Consider the following 16934-nt stretch of genomic DNA (forward strand, 5'->3'; position numbering starts at 1 on the left):
AGGTTTGAGGTTTGAGGCAAAGGCTGTTGAGGTTTAGATGTTTAAGAAACTGTTAAGGTTGTTCTGCTAGGCAACTGAAAACTTCATTGGAGCCAGATAAATAAAACTATTCAACCTTCTAGCAAATATTTATTAAACATCTACTATGTTGTAAGGCCCTGGGACAGACACAAAGGTGAATAAAAACCAGGTTGTGGGATCTCAAGGCTCTTAGTGACATGCTGGAACAGTTGTTTGCAAAATACTCTTTTTTATTAAGCAGAAATATCCTTTCTGCAAAATCAGTCTTGGATTGATGCTCAGTTTGTAACATGCATAAAAGCTGAGCTGCTCTGGTTGAAGCCTCAGAAGCATTTCTGTAGATCCAAATGGGGTGCAGATCCAAATGGAACAGTAGTTTGCAACATTGGCTAACCATTAGAATCCTCTGCCCATCCTTTAGAAATCCTGACACCCATGTCACAGCCCAAACCAACATCAGAATCGCTGAGGGTCATCCTCTTGCATTGCTATGATTCCAAGCCAGTCAAGTTTGGGAACCATTGGTCCAGAGGAACCTCTTTGAAAACTCAAGTTTCCATGGAGAGGATTTTGGGAATTGAATATTGCCTAGCAGATTTTTTTTCAAGTTTGGTGAGCACATGTCAGAATCACTTGTAGGGGGATAGAGTGGCTTTTTAGAAAGAGAGTTGCCAAGTCCACACCATATCCCGTGACTAATGGGGATTCTGATTTGTAGGTCTGTCACGTGTCCTGGGTATTGTTACTTTACATGATTTTGATATGCCCCAAAGTTTGAGAGCCACTGCTTCACTGTAAGGCAGTATGATGGAATAGTAACAGTAATGATAATGCTGCCAGTTTGGAGCATGCCTGTGTGCAGACACTCTCTCCAATGCACCGTAGCATTTACAGTTCACACAGCCCTACGAGACAGAAACGGCCATTCACACTTTACAAGCAAGGAAACTGAGACTTGGAGGAGTGAAGTGACCCTGCTCAAGATCATCCACTTTAGAAGCAACAGAACTAGAAGCCAAACATAGGTCTGTAGGAGTCCAGCTCTGCATTTCTTTGAACCGAAATGGGTATTCTGAAAGTAAGCTGCTGACTTCCAGCAGTTGTGGCCAGAAAAGCTGCTTGGAGGTTGGGCTGCCCGAACCACGTCTTGACAAGGGGATGGGATTTGATTGTCAAGGCTTAAAATTAACTGTGTATCTTCTTTGCAGTGTTCAGCTCCTTTAACCAGGGAAATCTTTGCATCTGATCCTAGGCACCACAGGGGTTCAAAAACAGTGGAAGCCACAGTCCCTCTCCTCAGGGGCCTTGTGCTTTGGTGGTAGATGAGAGACAAGCCCATAAAACCCTGCCCATGCTGGAATACTGCAGAGATGTGGCCAGGGTTTGGGAAGAGGGAAATCCTTGTGGGATGAAGCAGTCAGGGAAGACCACACAGAGCAGGTGGGATTTGAACCTGCCCTTAATGAGTAAATAGAATTTACATAGCTGGTAGATATCTGGAAACTTCTTGAGTCCACTTGCTTCCATCTCAGGCCCTAGTCTCATTAACATACCGCATATATACTACAAATCCGACTCTAAAAATTAGTCTCATAAATAATGTCAGTCTTTATTGGAGCTCTCCCAACAACTCTGAGCTTAGGAAAGTTAAACTTCTCTAAGCCTCCGGGGTTTCATCTCTCAAATGAGAGTAATAATATAAGACCTATCCTGTGGGGTTAATGAAATGAAATAACAGATTTATGTTGTCTGGCCCATAGTAGATGCTCAATAAATTGTAACCCCGTTGTGGTGTTAAAAGCTGGTGTTGTGCAGCGTGTTGGAGAGAGTTGGAACTCAAGTACAGCAGGAGGGATCAGGTGGAGAACTGGGCAGACAGGAAGCCTGGGGCTGGGGGCTAGTCCAGGAGCACAGGACTCTGGGAAGCACAACATGGGTGTAGCCACAACCCTGGGGTCTAGGCTCCCTGCCGCCTGCCCTCTTCTCTCTGCTTGGTGTGATTTGCTCAGAAAAGCCCTCCACAAAGAGTGACATTTCCTTGCAATTTAGGACTGTGGCAGCCTGAGGCGGGGGGGTTCTGGCCTGGGATGTTCAGCCTGCAGGTCATGGCCAACAGATTCCATAATGACCCTCAGCCAAGTCCGTCCTCACTCCAGGCCCAAGGCTGTGTCCCTGTGACGGCTATAGGAGCCGGGCAGGAGGGTGTTTAGGTGAGTCCCACAGAGGGTGCAGCAGTGCCGCACCTCACACCTGCGAAATCGAAGACCGTCCTCTCTAGGAAAGACTTCCCTGTCAGTTTCTGCAAATGGGAACTTGTAGACTGGAGAGTATTGGAAAGAGCCCCTGTTACTATCCTCCCTTTTTCATCCTCCAAATTTTTATTTTGTTAAAATACACATAACATAAAATTTATCATCTTAGCCATTTTAAGTGTATAGTTCGGTGACAGTAAGTACTTTGTTGTGCTACCAACATCACCATCCATCCACAGAACTCTTTTCATCTTTCAAACCTGAAACTCTGCTCTTTATACATTAAACGGGGAGGACTCCTCGTTCCTTATTTCCCCTTCCCCGGCCCCTGGCCGACCACCATTCTCTTTTCTGCCTCTACGGTTTTGACTACTCCAAGTCCCATGTAAATGGAATCATGTAGCATTTGTCTTTTTGAGGCTGGCTTATTTTATTCAGCATAGTGTCCTCCAGGTTTATCCCCTGTTGTAACAGATGCCAGAATTTCCCTCTTTTTTAGGGCTACATATATACCACATATACATATATTGTACATATATACCACATTTTGCTTATCCTGTCATCCACTGATAGGCACTTGAGCTGCTTCCACGTTTTAGCTACTGTGAATAATGCTACTATGAAGATGGGTGTACAGATATCTCTTTGAGACCCTGTTTTCAGTTCTTTGGGGTGGATATCCAGAAGTGGGGTTGCTGGATCATACAGTAATTCTGTTTTTAATTTTTGAGGAGCCGCCGTACTGTTTCCCACCGGGCAGCACCCTTTTACACTCCCACAATGGCACACAAGCGTCACAGTTTCTCTACAGCCCTCACCAACTCTTGTTATTTTCTGTTTTTTTGATAGTGGCCATCCTAATGGTTGGGAGGTGGCCTTTCATGGTAGTTTTGATTAACGTTCCCCTAATGATTGGTGAAGTTGAACATCTTTTCATGTGTTCATTGACCATTTATATATCTTCTTTGGAAAAATGTCTGTTCGACTCCTTTGAGGACCCTCCCTTTTACAACAATGGATGTCTGCCCATTCCCCAAATGTCTGGTGAAAATGGCATCTCGAAAGAGTCCCTGTTGCCAGAGCCCAAGCACACAACTCTACTCACATGCGTGGTGATGTTTGTCGGCCAGTTTAATTCAGCTTCCACGAAGACAGGAGGTGAGAGCAGAGCCTGCTCCTGTTAGAAGACTTCCGGTAACTTTTCCACTGCTCCGGTTGCCAGAGAGCCTGTTAACAGGCTGGCTTCTTCCTGCGGGGCTTCCTAACGCCCGTCTACGTTGGCCAGTTTTCCTTGTCATCCATCGCACGCATGAGCCAGCTGGAGTCTGGGGAGTGGGGCGCTTGATGGCTTCACCTCAGATTTTCAAACAGGGAACACTCATCTCCTCCCCAGCAGGTGTTGTGCAGTCGACAACTTCCATCTACTCGAGACACTCGTGGGTGCCTGGGACATGCGCGTCCCAACTGTGACAATCACGGCTCCCGTTCCTACTGGGGGAGTGTGTCGTATGCCTCAGTTGGCTGGGCACAGAGAGAGGTTGAGGAAGGCCTCCCAGAACTCCACAGAGAAGATTCCTGTAGAAAGGTTTCCCGTGGGGCTAATTTCCCGTAGGGAGGTTGTCTGGCCGGTCAGGCGGGCTCTTGCCCAGGCCATGCAGAGCCAACCTCAGCTCTGAATTATTGGTGTTTTGAAATATAGTTCTTGGTTCTAATATAAGAGAACAGGAGCTAACAGATCTGGAGAGGCCATTAGCTGCATGACAGTTAAGAGTTCATCTTCTGGAATTGACAAGTGTGGACTCTGCCTCATTCTGCCACGTACCAGCTGTGTGTCCTGCTGATGTTACTTCTCTTTTCCCCACAGGGGGTGACGGTGCACCTGCCGCAGTGGGTTGCTGTGAACGGATCATTCATGCATGTGCTTAGCACGGCACCTCACAAGTGCTCAGGGAAGGTGGCTGAATGTCCCGCACGTCAGGCACACTGGCAGTTGTTTAACCCGAAGCATTTTATCGCATCTTCATCACAACCTGTGTGGTAGACATGCATTGCTCTCACTTATGGACGACAAACCAGAGGGTCAGAGAGTAAATACCTACTTGAAGGTCACGCAGAAGGCAAGCAAGAGAGCACAAGCCTGTGCCACATCATACTCCTTTCAGACTTGTTCTTTAGAAAGCCTTTATCGAAGTTAAAGTTAACCCTCATTAATTAAGCTTGAGTTTGATAAACGAATACCTCTGTATCTGGGATGGAAAATGAAATATGTCCCTAATATTTATCCGAAAGCTTTTAATTTTAGCAACACTGAAACCGGCTCTGTTAGGAACTCCAAAGTGTATACGGGAAGGCTGGAGGAAACAGCAGCTAGCTATTGCTAGAAGCTGGCCATGCAGAGCCCTCACGTAAGGGTATTTGGTTTTAAGGCTGCCTCTGGATTTTAGGGCTTAATGAATAGAGACGACCTGGGCATTACATTTTTGTGTTTTGTTTTCATCAGTATTTAATTCAATCAGTATTCTTTGCGTACTTGCAGTGGGCCGGGCACCGTGCTAGACATAGAAGGGATACATCGCGGGTGAAATGGCACGGTTTTCCATAACCGCCGTGTCTAATGAGGAAACAGCCGGGGTATGACCACCTGATGGAATATGAGGAGTGTTCTACCTGGGGCATGAGCAGAGGGCTGTGGGAGCACAGAGAGGGGACTGATTCTTAGGGAATAAAGGTAACTTCATGGTGGAGGACACTTCTTTGGAGGATTAGAGGGAAAAGATGGGAAAGAGCTAGGGAAGAGGGTGTGGTTGGAGAATGCAGTGGTTTGTGACAAGGGGAACAGGAAATGCTCCCTATTCTCAAGGGGCTCATGCCGGTGGGGTGGCAGAGGAGGACAAGCAAGCAGACCTCTGCAAGACCCAGTGCCCAGGGCTCCACTGAGAGGGATGCCCGGGTGTGGCGAGGGAGGAGAGGGGAGGACGGAGGAGGACCGGCAGCCAGGGAAGGCTCCCCCGCGGGACCACTGAGCCGAGCTTTGGAGAGGAGAGATTTCAGCAGAGCCCGAGCGTGAAGAGGGCATTCCCCCCAAGAGCAGACTGTAAGGGTGGGGACCTGGGGGCGTGAGTGAACATGTGGTGCTCGTGAACGGTCTGGCGGGGCTGGAGCAAGGCCGTAAGTGAGGGCGTGTCCAGGCACGCCTGGGGGAGTGCACGGGCTCCTTTCCCGGAGGAACCTTCGAGTAGTCCTAAGGGGATTGAACTAGAAAGTCTTTGAGTAAGATAATCCCTGTAAACTCGGATGGCCAACTCCTTTCCATTTTATAGCATGACAACGTATCCAGTGTGTAGTGCCTATAAATTTCTCCCTAATGCCCTTGTGATTTTCAAAATGTTTGGCTGCACCACCCACCGCCCCTCTCTGTCAATCTGAAGAGGCCGGGCAGGCTTCATTAGCCAGGGAGCTGCAGCTTGCTCCTCTGGTTTTAGAATAGATTTATTAGGCTCCTGTTGACGCTGGAGCATTCATCACAAATTTAATTGCTTAAAACAACACAAATTAATTCTCTTACAGTTCTGGAAGTCAGGAGCCTAAAATCAAGGCATGGGCAGGACCACATTCCTTTTGGGGGCTTCAGGGGAGATCTGTCTCCATCCCTTTTTTGTTTGGGAGGCTGCCTGCATTCCTGGGCTTGCAGCCCTGCCTCCCATCACTCCAGCCTCTTGCTTCTGTCATCTCACCTTCCCTGATGCTCGTCCACCTACCGCCTTCTTATAAGGACACTTGTGATTATATTGGACCCACCCAGATACTCCGGGAGAATCTCCGCATCTCAAGACCCTTAGTGTAATCCTGACTACAAAGTCTCTTTACCATATAAGGTAACAGTCACAGGTTCTAGGGATTAGGATGTGGACATCTTTGGAGGGGAGGGGAGATTATCAGCCTATCATAATGATACTTGCATTTGGGGGTCTTAAGAATACCCAAGTAATAGGACAATTTCTATTCTAGCAGGACTGCCTGCCACTTTCCTGCATCATCTCTGGTGGTTAAATTTAGCAATACTATTTCCCAGAAAAAAGAAGAAGGGGAAAAACCATGCGTTCCCTCCCCTATCCTTAAGTGTTCTTCTTTTGACATGTGGTGTTTATTAAGGACAGTGACAATAATGAAGTTAAAGACAGTCACTGCCCGAGGCAGCTGGTGTAGAATAAAGAGCTCTGCATCCCAGGTCCAGAGTTCAGCTCCCAGCTCTCACGAATGCTTTGATCCTGGGCAAGTCTTCTCATTTCTCTGGACCTTAGTTTCCACATTTGTAAAATAAAGAGGTCCTTATTCTAGTCATTAAGGGCTCTTGCTTTTTATTGACGCATTATTGAGGCCAATTGCTGTTTTAAACATTGCTGCCATCATTTCTGCCAGGCAGAGTAATGGGAGGAGAAAAAGGTGGCTGGGAGGCACATGCTGCTGGAATGCGCTGCTCTTCCTTTTCTCTGGATGCGTTGGTATCACAGCTCCTCAAATCCCTCTGTTCAGACTCCGTCTCATAGCGTGAGCTTTTCTTAAAAGTGTCATTCACACGTTTGACCCCCTTTTGCTGGTCTCCCCCTGGGCTCCAGCCCTTTTGCATTGGAAGGTTTACCATTTCCTACCTCGTAGAAATGCCCGGGCTGGGAGTCATTAGGCCCTTCTCCTGTCTCAGCTCCCTAATCTGCTCACTGGTGACCTGTGGGAATCACTGAACCCTATCTGTGACACGTGGGTAATCATGTGTCCTCTGTCTACGACACAGGCCTGTTCGGAAGGTCCAAGGAGGGAACAACTGTAAAAGTACTTTGAAAAACACAAGACACTGTTGAAAAACAACATGGCTTGACCAGATAATCTTTAGGATTTAGAGACTTGTGTCCCCTTGTGTAAGTTCTTGTCTGTGTGTGCACGTGCTTGTGTGTGTTAGTGTGTGCACACAGGTGTGTACGTGTTTGAAAGGTTCATTAGTTTTGAAACAGGACAGACAGGGTCAGGCCTAGATCACAGGCTTTACCCACCCATTCCTGCCTCCCCTGGAAACTGTTCCTGGCTGCAGGTAGGAATCTTGTTTTGTTAGCTCTTCATTCCCTGCCCACTTTGTTGGAGGCTATTTGCATTTCATTATTAATAACTCTGGAGCAATATGCTGTTTTTGTCCTGAGGGCCCCTGGAGGTGTGTGGGTCCCTCATGATGCTGGATAGGAAAACTTGCTGTTAATTAAACTTCTCGAAGCCACATTGTCAATTTCCTGACCCTGGGTCAATACCTAGCAAGGGAGTCCTGTTACATACAGAGAGACAGAAACTGCATGGCAGGGAGAAGGGAGATCTTTGGCCTTGTCTGTTTTTCTCCTTGGAAAACCTCCCTGGCCATCCTGGGTAGTCAGCAAAGAAAGCTGGTACACCTGTTTGAAACGCATACTCCATGTTATTGGTGGGGCTTTTTGTTTGTTTGTTTTCTTCTTCCAAGGGAAGTTTTGTTTCTTTACCTTCTGAAGCAGGGGCCACTTAGTCCCTGAATTGTTTGACAAGGAGTTACCTGTTGATGCTCACCAGATACATGGTGTTTCAATATGCTTTGATTTCTAAATCGGAGACTGTAGCCCTTCTCAGTAAGAGAGTTTGTAGTAGAGCTAGGCCCGCTGGTGTGTATATTTCCGCCTGTAGGTTAGGAAGGATTGAAGCCAGATTTTAAGCTTGAGTTACTCTGATCTCAGACAAGGCTCCAAAGAGCCCTTGTTCACTTCTTGTGGCATTTCATTAAGTGTCAGAAGTATTTCATTAGTTATCAGAACAAAGATCACATTCGCCATAAGAATGCTGCATTGGACCTTCTCCAAGTCATTCATAACTCTGGTTCCAGAAGAAAGATACGATGGGTTTGGAAAAAACCTGACTACAGTATGTGTGTCCCTGAAGGGGGATCTCGGTTTCACATCTGGAATCCTCTAGGGCTTCTCCTTCAGTGTACACCTGGTACCAGCCTGAGATGCCTTCATATAAGGGTGGGAAGGGGGAATTTCCTGTATATGGGGGTTACCGTCATTTTCTGTCCTCATTCTATCTGCAGGAGCCTGTATATAGTGTTGATTCAGTCATGGTAATCACAGCCATTTTTTTTTAAGAGTCAGGGTCTTGCTCTATTGCCCAGGCAGGAGTGCAATAGTGAAATCACAGCTTACTGCAACTTCAAACTCCTGGGCTCAAGCAGTTCTCCTGCCTCAGCCTCCTGAGTAGCTAGGACTACAGGTGCACACTGCCATACCTGGCTAATTTTATTTTATTTTTATTTTTTTGGTAGAGACAAGCCCTTCCTCTGTCACCCAGGCTGGAGTCAGTCACGATCATAGCTTATTGCAACCTTGAACTGCTGGCCTCAAGCTATCCTCCTGCCTCCACCTCCCAAAGTGTTGGGATTACAGGTGTGGGCCACCCTGCCTGGCCCTGTCACGCCCATTTTCACAGCACCTACTGTGTCCACATCACTGACATGTGCTGTTTGGGCCTTAACCAGCCCCGTGTTAAAGTTGAGGACACTGAGCTGAGGTAAAGAAGTTGCCTGACCCCAGTGTCCCTGCTCTTCCCACTGCCACCCTGAGCCTACAGTGTCGACACAGGTGATTTATGTGAGAGGGTTTGGGGGACACCTGCTTTGGTTGAGCCGTATTACATGTGGCCTCGTTACTGGTTCTCAAGATAAAGTGCTCATCGCCCCGCAAGGGCTTTTTAGGTCCTCACTTTCTTGTCAATCCATAGGCCCTTTGCTGGATACAGTTGTTTTGGCTCATCTCTGTTAACAACAACAAGAGCAATAACAACTGATGTTTACTGATGATTTTCTGTGTGTAATAGGCCATAGCTGAATACTGGCTAATGCATTTGGAACAAAAAAAGATCTTTGCCAATGTGATTAAGTAAAGAATCTTGAGATGTGAAGATTATCCTGGATTATTCAGGTGGCCCTAAATGCAATCATAAGGGCCCTTAAAAGAGGTAAGCAGAGGGAAATTGAATATGCAGACACACAGAGGGGATGCTGATATGAAGACAGAATAGAGATTTGAAGATGCAGTTCTCGAATATTAGAGTGATGCAGCCACAAGCCAAGGAATGGTGGTGGCCACCAGAAGGTTGAAGAGGCAGGGAAGCAGATACTGCCCTAGAGGCTCCGGAGGGAGCTTGGCCCCACTGACACCTTGATTTCAGTCAAGTGATGCTGATTTCGAACTTCTGGCCTCCAGAGCTGTAAGATAATAAATTTCTGTTATTTTAAGTCACCAAGTTTTTGGTAGTTTCTCACAGCAGTCACAGAAGACTAATACCCTGTATTAGGCTCTGAGCTAAACTTCATAGGGCTCTTATGCACATACTGTTCATACTGCCCCTTGTTTAGTATAAGAAGAATTCTGTTCTTAGAGAGACAAAGTGATGAGACCTGGGTCCCAGAGCCAGTAGGTTGCAGAGTAGGGATTTGAACCTCTAAGCCCCTGCTTGTAACCACTGATCTGCCCCTGACTCCACTCTCACCCCAGTGCCCCAGGCCAGGCCTTGCCCTGAGAGCCTCCCCTCTCCCTCTTTATGGTTTGACTTCCAGGCACACAATATTTTATCTTTTTCATACAGAAACGTTTGGTCCCCTTACGGGCCATGTGAATCCAGAAGCAGTTAGCTACAGTTTTCCTTTTCCTCAGTGATTAGAACACGGTTCATCGTTGGCTAGTACTGAAAACTTCTTCTTTCTGGATTGGGGTGGGGGGAAATAGTTTTCCCCTGTTTTCTGGTAAATCCTTGTTCCAAATAGTCCATCCGTGTAATCCTTTATGAATGGGAATTTCATATTTAAAAGCTATACTATATTGCAGCTTTTAAAGCTCCTTAAAAGCTTAAAAACCATTCATCCATTAGTAACATTTGTCAATATTACAATAATATCTGTTCACACAGACTTATTAGCTTGGACAGGTTTTTAAATATCTTTTAGACTCAGTTTCCTCATATAAAATAGGAGTAAAGGCCTACTTTGCTGTTTGCAGAGATGGGTAAATTGGATAACATGCATAAAGCATCTGACTGGTGTTTAATACAAAGGAGGTATATAAATACTCACTGTATTACTTGAATGCAGTTGTCCCTGGTATCTTTGGGGGATTGGTTCCAGGACTCCACTGGGGACACCAAAGTCCACAGATGCTCAAGTCCCTTATATAAAATGGTGTAGTCTTTGCATATTCTGTTCTATGCACATCTTCCTATACTTCGCTTTGAATCATCTCTAGATTGCTTATCATACCTAATACAATGCAAATGCTGGTGAATTGTTGTTACACTGTGTTGTTAAGGGGATAATGACAAAAAAAGTCTGTACGTGTTCAGTATAGATGCAACCATCCATTTTTTCCCAAATATTTTTGCTCTGCATTTGTTGAATTCACCGATGCAGAACACATGGATGTGGAGGGACAACTGTACTCTATGCTAAATATTTTTAGGAGTGGAGTAAAACTCTAGAACAGATCCCTCCTTCCTTTAATTAACTGAGGGTGACAGACTTGGTACCTAAATAAATTCCTCTTATGCAAGGAAGAAAGTTGTGCATCATTCTTATTATTATGATTGATTATTATGCTTGAGATAGTTTATATCTATGATAAAGAAAAAATGAAGTAATATATGGTAAGTAGGTATATAGAAAGTGGTATAAAACTTCAGAGTGGGAGTGACATCAGGATATGAGAGAAATGTCATTGCTTCCTCCATAGGCCTTTCACATAAAAGATGCTCAAGAAATGTAAGCTGTTGTATTAATGAATTCAGCAGAACTTACAGAAAATAGTTCTTCCATTTTCTTCAGCTTGCTAGGGGTCAGCCTCTGGGGCAGGGGCACAATTTGAGAGTCCCCTGGGGAGAAGGGGTTAGGAACTTGCATGCTTAGCACCTGTTCTGGCCAGGCACTGTGCCCCACAGGTAATCACATTCGGTCTTCCCTAGACCCCTGTAGTCCTGGAGGGCCACTCGGGTTCAGATTACAACCCCTGGTAACAACAGGTTTGAATCCTACAAGGGCTGTTCGTAGTTATGCTGGAGAAATGAATGCATTTACTGTTCTTTCGTGCAAATCCCTTTCGTACTACTCAGTCTCATGTTTGGCTGTCTGCCTCTACGACAGTTCTCACGTGTCAGGTTGCAGGCTCTGTGTCTCTCACCTTCAGGGCAGCGCAGCTGTCATTGCAGCCACCATTTATGGAGTGTCCTCTGAGGACCAAGCCCTGTGCTGGGCACTTCACCTGTGTTATTTCATTTAATCTGCACAACAGCCAAGTGAGGTGGGCATTGTTATCCCCATTTTACTGCTGGAGATAGGGAATGGTGTGAGTTGCCCATGGTGACACAGGTAATAAGTGGCTGATCTGGCCTGTCTGGTGGAATGCCTGGGCTCTTTCCAGCACCCCTTGTCGCCAGCTCTGTCCTGCTTGATCTCCTACCCTCCCCACCCAGCACAAATTAGGATGGAGAAATCATCTTCTTTGCTCTGAGCTCTCTGATATTAACTTAGCCTTAGCTGGTAATGCCTGTCAGACCTCATTTCTTGCCTTTATGTGAATCCAAAAAATGCTTCTTCCTCTAGTCAGATTCATGTCCACACTGGGAGAGCACAGTGTGTTCTACTCCCGGGTGTCCTGTGCAGCGAGTGACCTGCTCAACCATAGGTGGCACCCTTGTAGCCTCTTGACCATTGATTTCTGTTGTATTGAAACTGGTTTCCTTAAACGCCCTCCCACTTGTCCTTATTTCACCCCTCCATGCTCACACTGAATCAGGCACCCGAAGATCAGTCCTGGCAGCCCAGGATCCCTCAGATGTGGAGCAGTACCAGTGAGCACTGTGGGTGATTGTTCTTAGGGACACTTGGCTGGTTTTCAAACATGATCCTAGAAGCCATTTGATGGCAATATCTGGAATGAGAGTCTAAGTCATCTCCCGGGGTCATTGCCCCTGGAAGGACTGGGTCTGTTCTGAAGTTTCATGCTCAGCTTTATTTGGGGGGGCTGGCATAGGGGGGAACCCCCTGGGCTTCACCTCTGGGGAGGCCACAGGATGGGTCACTGAGGATGGGGCCTTCTCGAGGCTTGCCTTCCTGTTGCAAAATGGGCCTTTTAAACTCTGAGTCACTCCAAAACCACCTTCCTGCTTCCTTTTCCTCTATTAGAACAAATTTGTCATTTCCCCCTTGTGTCTGTCCCCCATAAGTCGGTGGGGTCCTTCTTTCCTGAAGACTTATAGGAAACCTGTCAGCTGATCCTCGCACTGGTCTTTAAACCTAGACCTGCGGTAGCTGAGGTCTGCGTGACCTACGGCTAACGTACGCGGCAGTGGACGCCGCACAGCAGGCAGCCAGGACGACTTTCATTTTCATCATCTTTATTTCCCTACGTGGTCAGCATTTTGCCTCTTATCTTCCATAGACACCAGATAATTTATTGCCTAGAACAGCCTTGGCAGCAGTTTCAGTCTTAGAACTTCTGAGAAGACATCTGCACTCAACCTAAACCATTTGCTCGCAGCCTCTTTGAACTTAGCACATGATATCCTTTCTCCCTTTGGCAGGTGCTCCTAATGGAACGGGCGAGTTTTAGGAAAACAGAGCTGTCTTTTCAGTTTGGGGCTGCAGACTCCTCTCTGTCCAGCTTGCCTTGGATCATGTGCCTCCTTGGTGAGCACACACGTTTCTGCTCCACAGCTGCTGCTCCTTCCCGTTTTTCCTCCACTTTACTTTGGGCTTAGGTCTTTCTAGGTGGCCCCTGGCTACTGACCTAATTTTGCCAGCAGCCTTTGATTCCCACCCACATGGGCGGGGCTGCCTTGACTCCTTGCTTAATGGGACTCATAGCCTTTTTGTCTACTAATTAATAAAAGCAGTAGCCTTTATTGACCCATTCGTTAGAAATGCTGAGAAGGCAAGCTCTGCTCCCTCCCCTGTGTGATTTCTGCAACATTCACAGTGTGCCTCTGCGTCAGACTCCGGGCTAGGCTCAGGGATTGTGCACGCGTGAGTAAGAAACTGACCAGCCTTGCCCTGGAGAACGAAAAGATTTATGAGGAAGCCAGGCCTTCTACTTGGCAGCGTTACCCAGATACAGTGTTAATACCGAGGCAAAGGGGTTTGCAGACTGCTCCGCCCCCCAGAGCACTCACCGTGGGGGAAAGCACATGGGGAGCCCGTGTTTTTGTTGGGCCTGGAAGTACAGAAGTAGGTGGGATAAGGTTCCAGGCGGGGTCTTGCGGCTCAAGAGCCCCAGTGTGTTGGGAAACGGTGAGTGATCGTTATGGCTGGGAAGCGTAGGTTGGGGGCAGGAGACAGGGGCAGGGAGGTGACACTGGAGTTGAGTCTGAGAAGGTAGACTGAGACTAGATGACGGAGGATGGGACATGGCATTAAACCCTATTCCCTAAAGCTATCTAGGTTTAAACGTGATTTTATAGGCAGAGACGCGCCATGGGGGTCTTTTAAGTAGAGGGTGGTGACCGGGATTGTGCTTAGGAAGACAAACCCTGTGGAGAGAGAAGTCACAAGTGCGTGAAGTCCCTAACTGGGATACCTAACGGGCAGGGATGCTGGGCGCCACGGTGGGAATTGGCACTGGGGTCCTTGTCGTCACTGAAAACACTGGACTGGACGTCACAGAGCCGTGGCTCTTCCTCCCACGGGCTCTGAGGCCCGGGCACATTCAGACTCTAAGAAGCTTCCACCTGGGCATGAGACCTGGTAGTCTTTGCTGATCTCAACTCCTTCTGGGAACATTTGACTTTTCTGTCGTTGACATACTCTCAGAGGAGTAGGTTGCCCCCTAGCTATCTCCAGTCTTTGGGGCTTACAGCCTATTTACAAGCAGGTACTTTATGTCCAGTCAAAATGTCTGTGTAGGTAAGAATGAAGATTGCTGACTTGGTTTCCCCTTTCCACGTTGCTCACACAGCAGGCGCGGCCTTAGGAGAAATCCGGCGGGAGGTTTCTGGACTTGCCTCTCTGGCTCCTCCCACCTCTAGGAGCAGTTCCGTGTTAGAATGTTTCGCGTTGCTGTAAAGGAACGCCGAAGGCTGGGTCATTTATAAAGAAAAGAGGCTTATTGGGCTCAGGTCCTGCAGACTGTACGAGCACCGCGCAGTGTCTGCTCCTGGTGAGGATTTCAGGCAGCTCCGGCCCAGGCGGAGGGAGAGCCCATAGATGTGGCCCTGGTGAGAGAGGGAGGCCAGGGAGGAAGGGTGGGGCCAGGCGCGATTCAACACCCAGCCCTCACGTGGACTCACAGAGCAAGCATTCACTCAGCGCTGCAGGAGGCCCCGCCATGCACGGGGGTCTGCCCGCGCCCCGAGCCTCCCACGCAGCACGGGGATGGAATTTCAATGTGAGATTTGGAGGAGACAGGTTATATTAAGTTATATCTTTAAAAATTCAATGGAAAACAGTTTAGTGTTTTTCTTTTTTATATTATTCTCATATATTGAAAATCTGTGCAAAAGGCAAAAAAAATTTTAATGGCAGTACAAAGGGTCAGAAATGACAAAAGAGTCTGCCCCAACTCCACCCCCTGTGTCTGCTGCCCAGAGGAAATCACGGCCCAGCCTGTTTTTATCACTCAGAAATGCATCTTGCATATGCATGAACTTTTATACACTGTATACATTTTTTTCCTTTTCCTTTTTCTTTTTTTTTTAAAAACTCAAATCACGACATGTTTTAGTGTCCTCAGTTTAGTGTCTCTGGTATCTTGTTCTTTCTTACTTAACTGTGTTTTGGAGAACTTTCCATATCAGTATATGACACATCTACCTCATTCTTTTAAACAGCCTTATAATACTCCGGGATCTGAATGTGCTGCTGTTTAACTTATTTAATTTAGCTCCTTATTTCCCTATTTAAGGATGCTTAGGTTGTGTTTCCGATTTATAATTTACAGTCACCACTGAGGTTTGCAGAACAGTTTATTTTTCTGTGCCTAGGTGTGGCTCAGGAGCCGCCGTTTCTGCTGCTGCAGAAAGGCTCTGCCAATCCCAGGGCGCTGCGAGGCTCAGACACTTCGGGTTACGCGGCATCAATTCAAGGTTCATACTCGGCTCAGCCAGGACTCTCCTCCTCACCCTCATCCTCCCCTCCTCCGGGGGGTGTGACCTGGATCCCCAGGTGAGGGGCCTCCGTGCAGACTTGGTGAAGGGAGCACGCTGCCTGCTTTGCTTCCCTGGCTGCCTTCCTCTTTTGCTGTGAACTGCTGCCGAAATCTCTGCCTGTGCCCTCCTGGCACAGCCATGTGCTCTGTGTCCTCACCAGGGCCACCCGCTGCCAGGCGGGCCTCTCCACCTTGACACCTCGCTGCACGTCCTGGTCAGGTGCTGTGTTGTGGCTCCCTCACAAAGCAGGCAGGTCCCTTCTGTCCTCAGGCCCCTAAATATATCTGGGGTTTCTTTTGCTCCCCATTCCAGGCCACAGCGTCTGGCCCAATCTCTGGTTACTGCCCCTGGGTTCCTCTCTCAACTGCCTGCTAGTCAACTCTTAATTTCCTTTGGTTTGGAAAGGTCATTCCAAGGTCATAGCAACTTCTTCGTAGTCTGTAGTATAAGACAGGGGTCCCCAAACTATGGTGAGTTGTATAATTATTTCATCATATGTTACGATGTAATAATAATAGAAATAAAATGCACAATAAATGTAATGTGCTTGAATCTCCTGAAACCATCCTCCAGCTCCCCAGTCTGCGGAGAAATTGTCTTCCATAAAAACAGTCCTTGGTGCCAAAAAGGTTGGGGACCGCTGGTATAAGCTATACCCCTGCCCTCTGTGCCCCGGACTTTGGCTCTTGACTGACAAAGCCCAGTTTTTCAAATTTAAAGAAACCTTTTCTCTCCTTGTGCTGATCTTTGAGTCTTCCCTTCTCTGGCGTTGTAATCCTCAGTGTCATTCTAGAAGAACTTTGGGGAGAAGAGGGATTACTGGAAAGGAGAAGTGCACACGCTAGTGCCTCAGATCACTGTCCTACCGCGACTTCAGGTGTTCTGCCAGGTCAGCAGGGCTGCGGTGAGGATCCCTGAGCGCCTGTCTCTGCGTGTTTCTACAAGCACCTGAGAAGAACAATTCCTAGATATACACTGCCCAGTTTTAAATGTCTATAAAAACCTTTTTAAAAGTTACATTTGGTGATACTAATGGGTTTTAGAAAAAGAGCATTTCACTTGGTGATCATCGCAAATCCCATCTCCCTCCTCCCTCTCCTAGCGTAAAGTGACGCGTGGACATGCTGTGTGTCGTCAGTTTGAGGAGAAGGGAGGCAGAGAGTGCGTGTTTGGGAGGCTGGCGTGGCGGCAGTGTCCCACGTTTGTAACTGGGAGCGCGAGACACTTCGCCGCTTATTTCTCAGGCCTGTCTTTGGTGCTAACACTGGCCAGGTAAATTTGCCCCAAAACGTTGGCTTGGTAAGAGTTTAGTTTTGACATATAATAACAGGGCAGAGTGCACGTAACAGGGCACAGTGGCAGGAAGGATCCGTTTAAATCATATGGACGTTATTTATTAGATGTAGTAAGTTTCAACGGGGTCTTAGGCGTTCTGGACAGAATCTAGTGCAGGGACTTACTTCCACCCCC

General features: G+C 47.3%; 1 protein-coding gene across 1 annotated transcript in view; it reads left to right on the forward strand.

Moving 5' to 3' along the window:
* The window catches only part of THSD4 (thrombospondin type 1 domain containing 4), a 595645-nt gene that overhangs the window by 85149 nt on the left and 493562 nt on the right, over nucleotides 1-16934 (forward strand). The window lies entirely within an intron of this gene.

Source organism: Microcebus murinus, chromosome 6 (genome assembly GCF_040939455.1).
Source record: "Microcebus murinus isolate Inina chromosome 6, M.murinus_Inina_mat1.0, whole genome shotgun sequence".
In the NCBI taxonomy this organism is placed as follows: Eukaryota; Metazoa; Chordata; class Mammalia; order Primates; family Cheirogaleidae; genus Microcebus; species Microcebus murinus.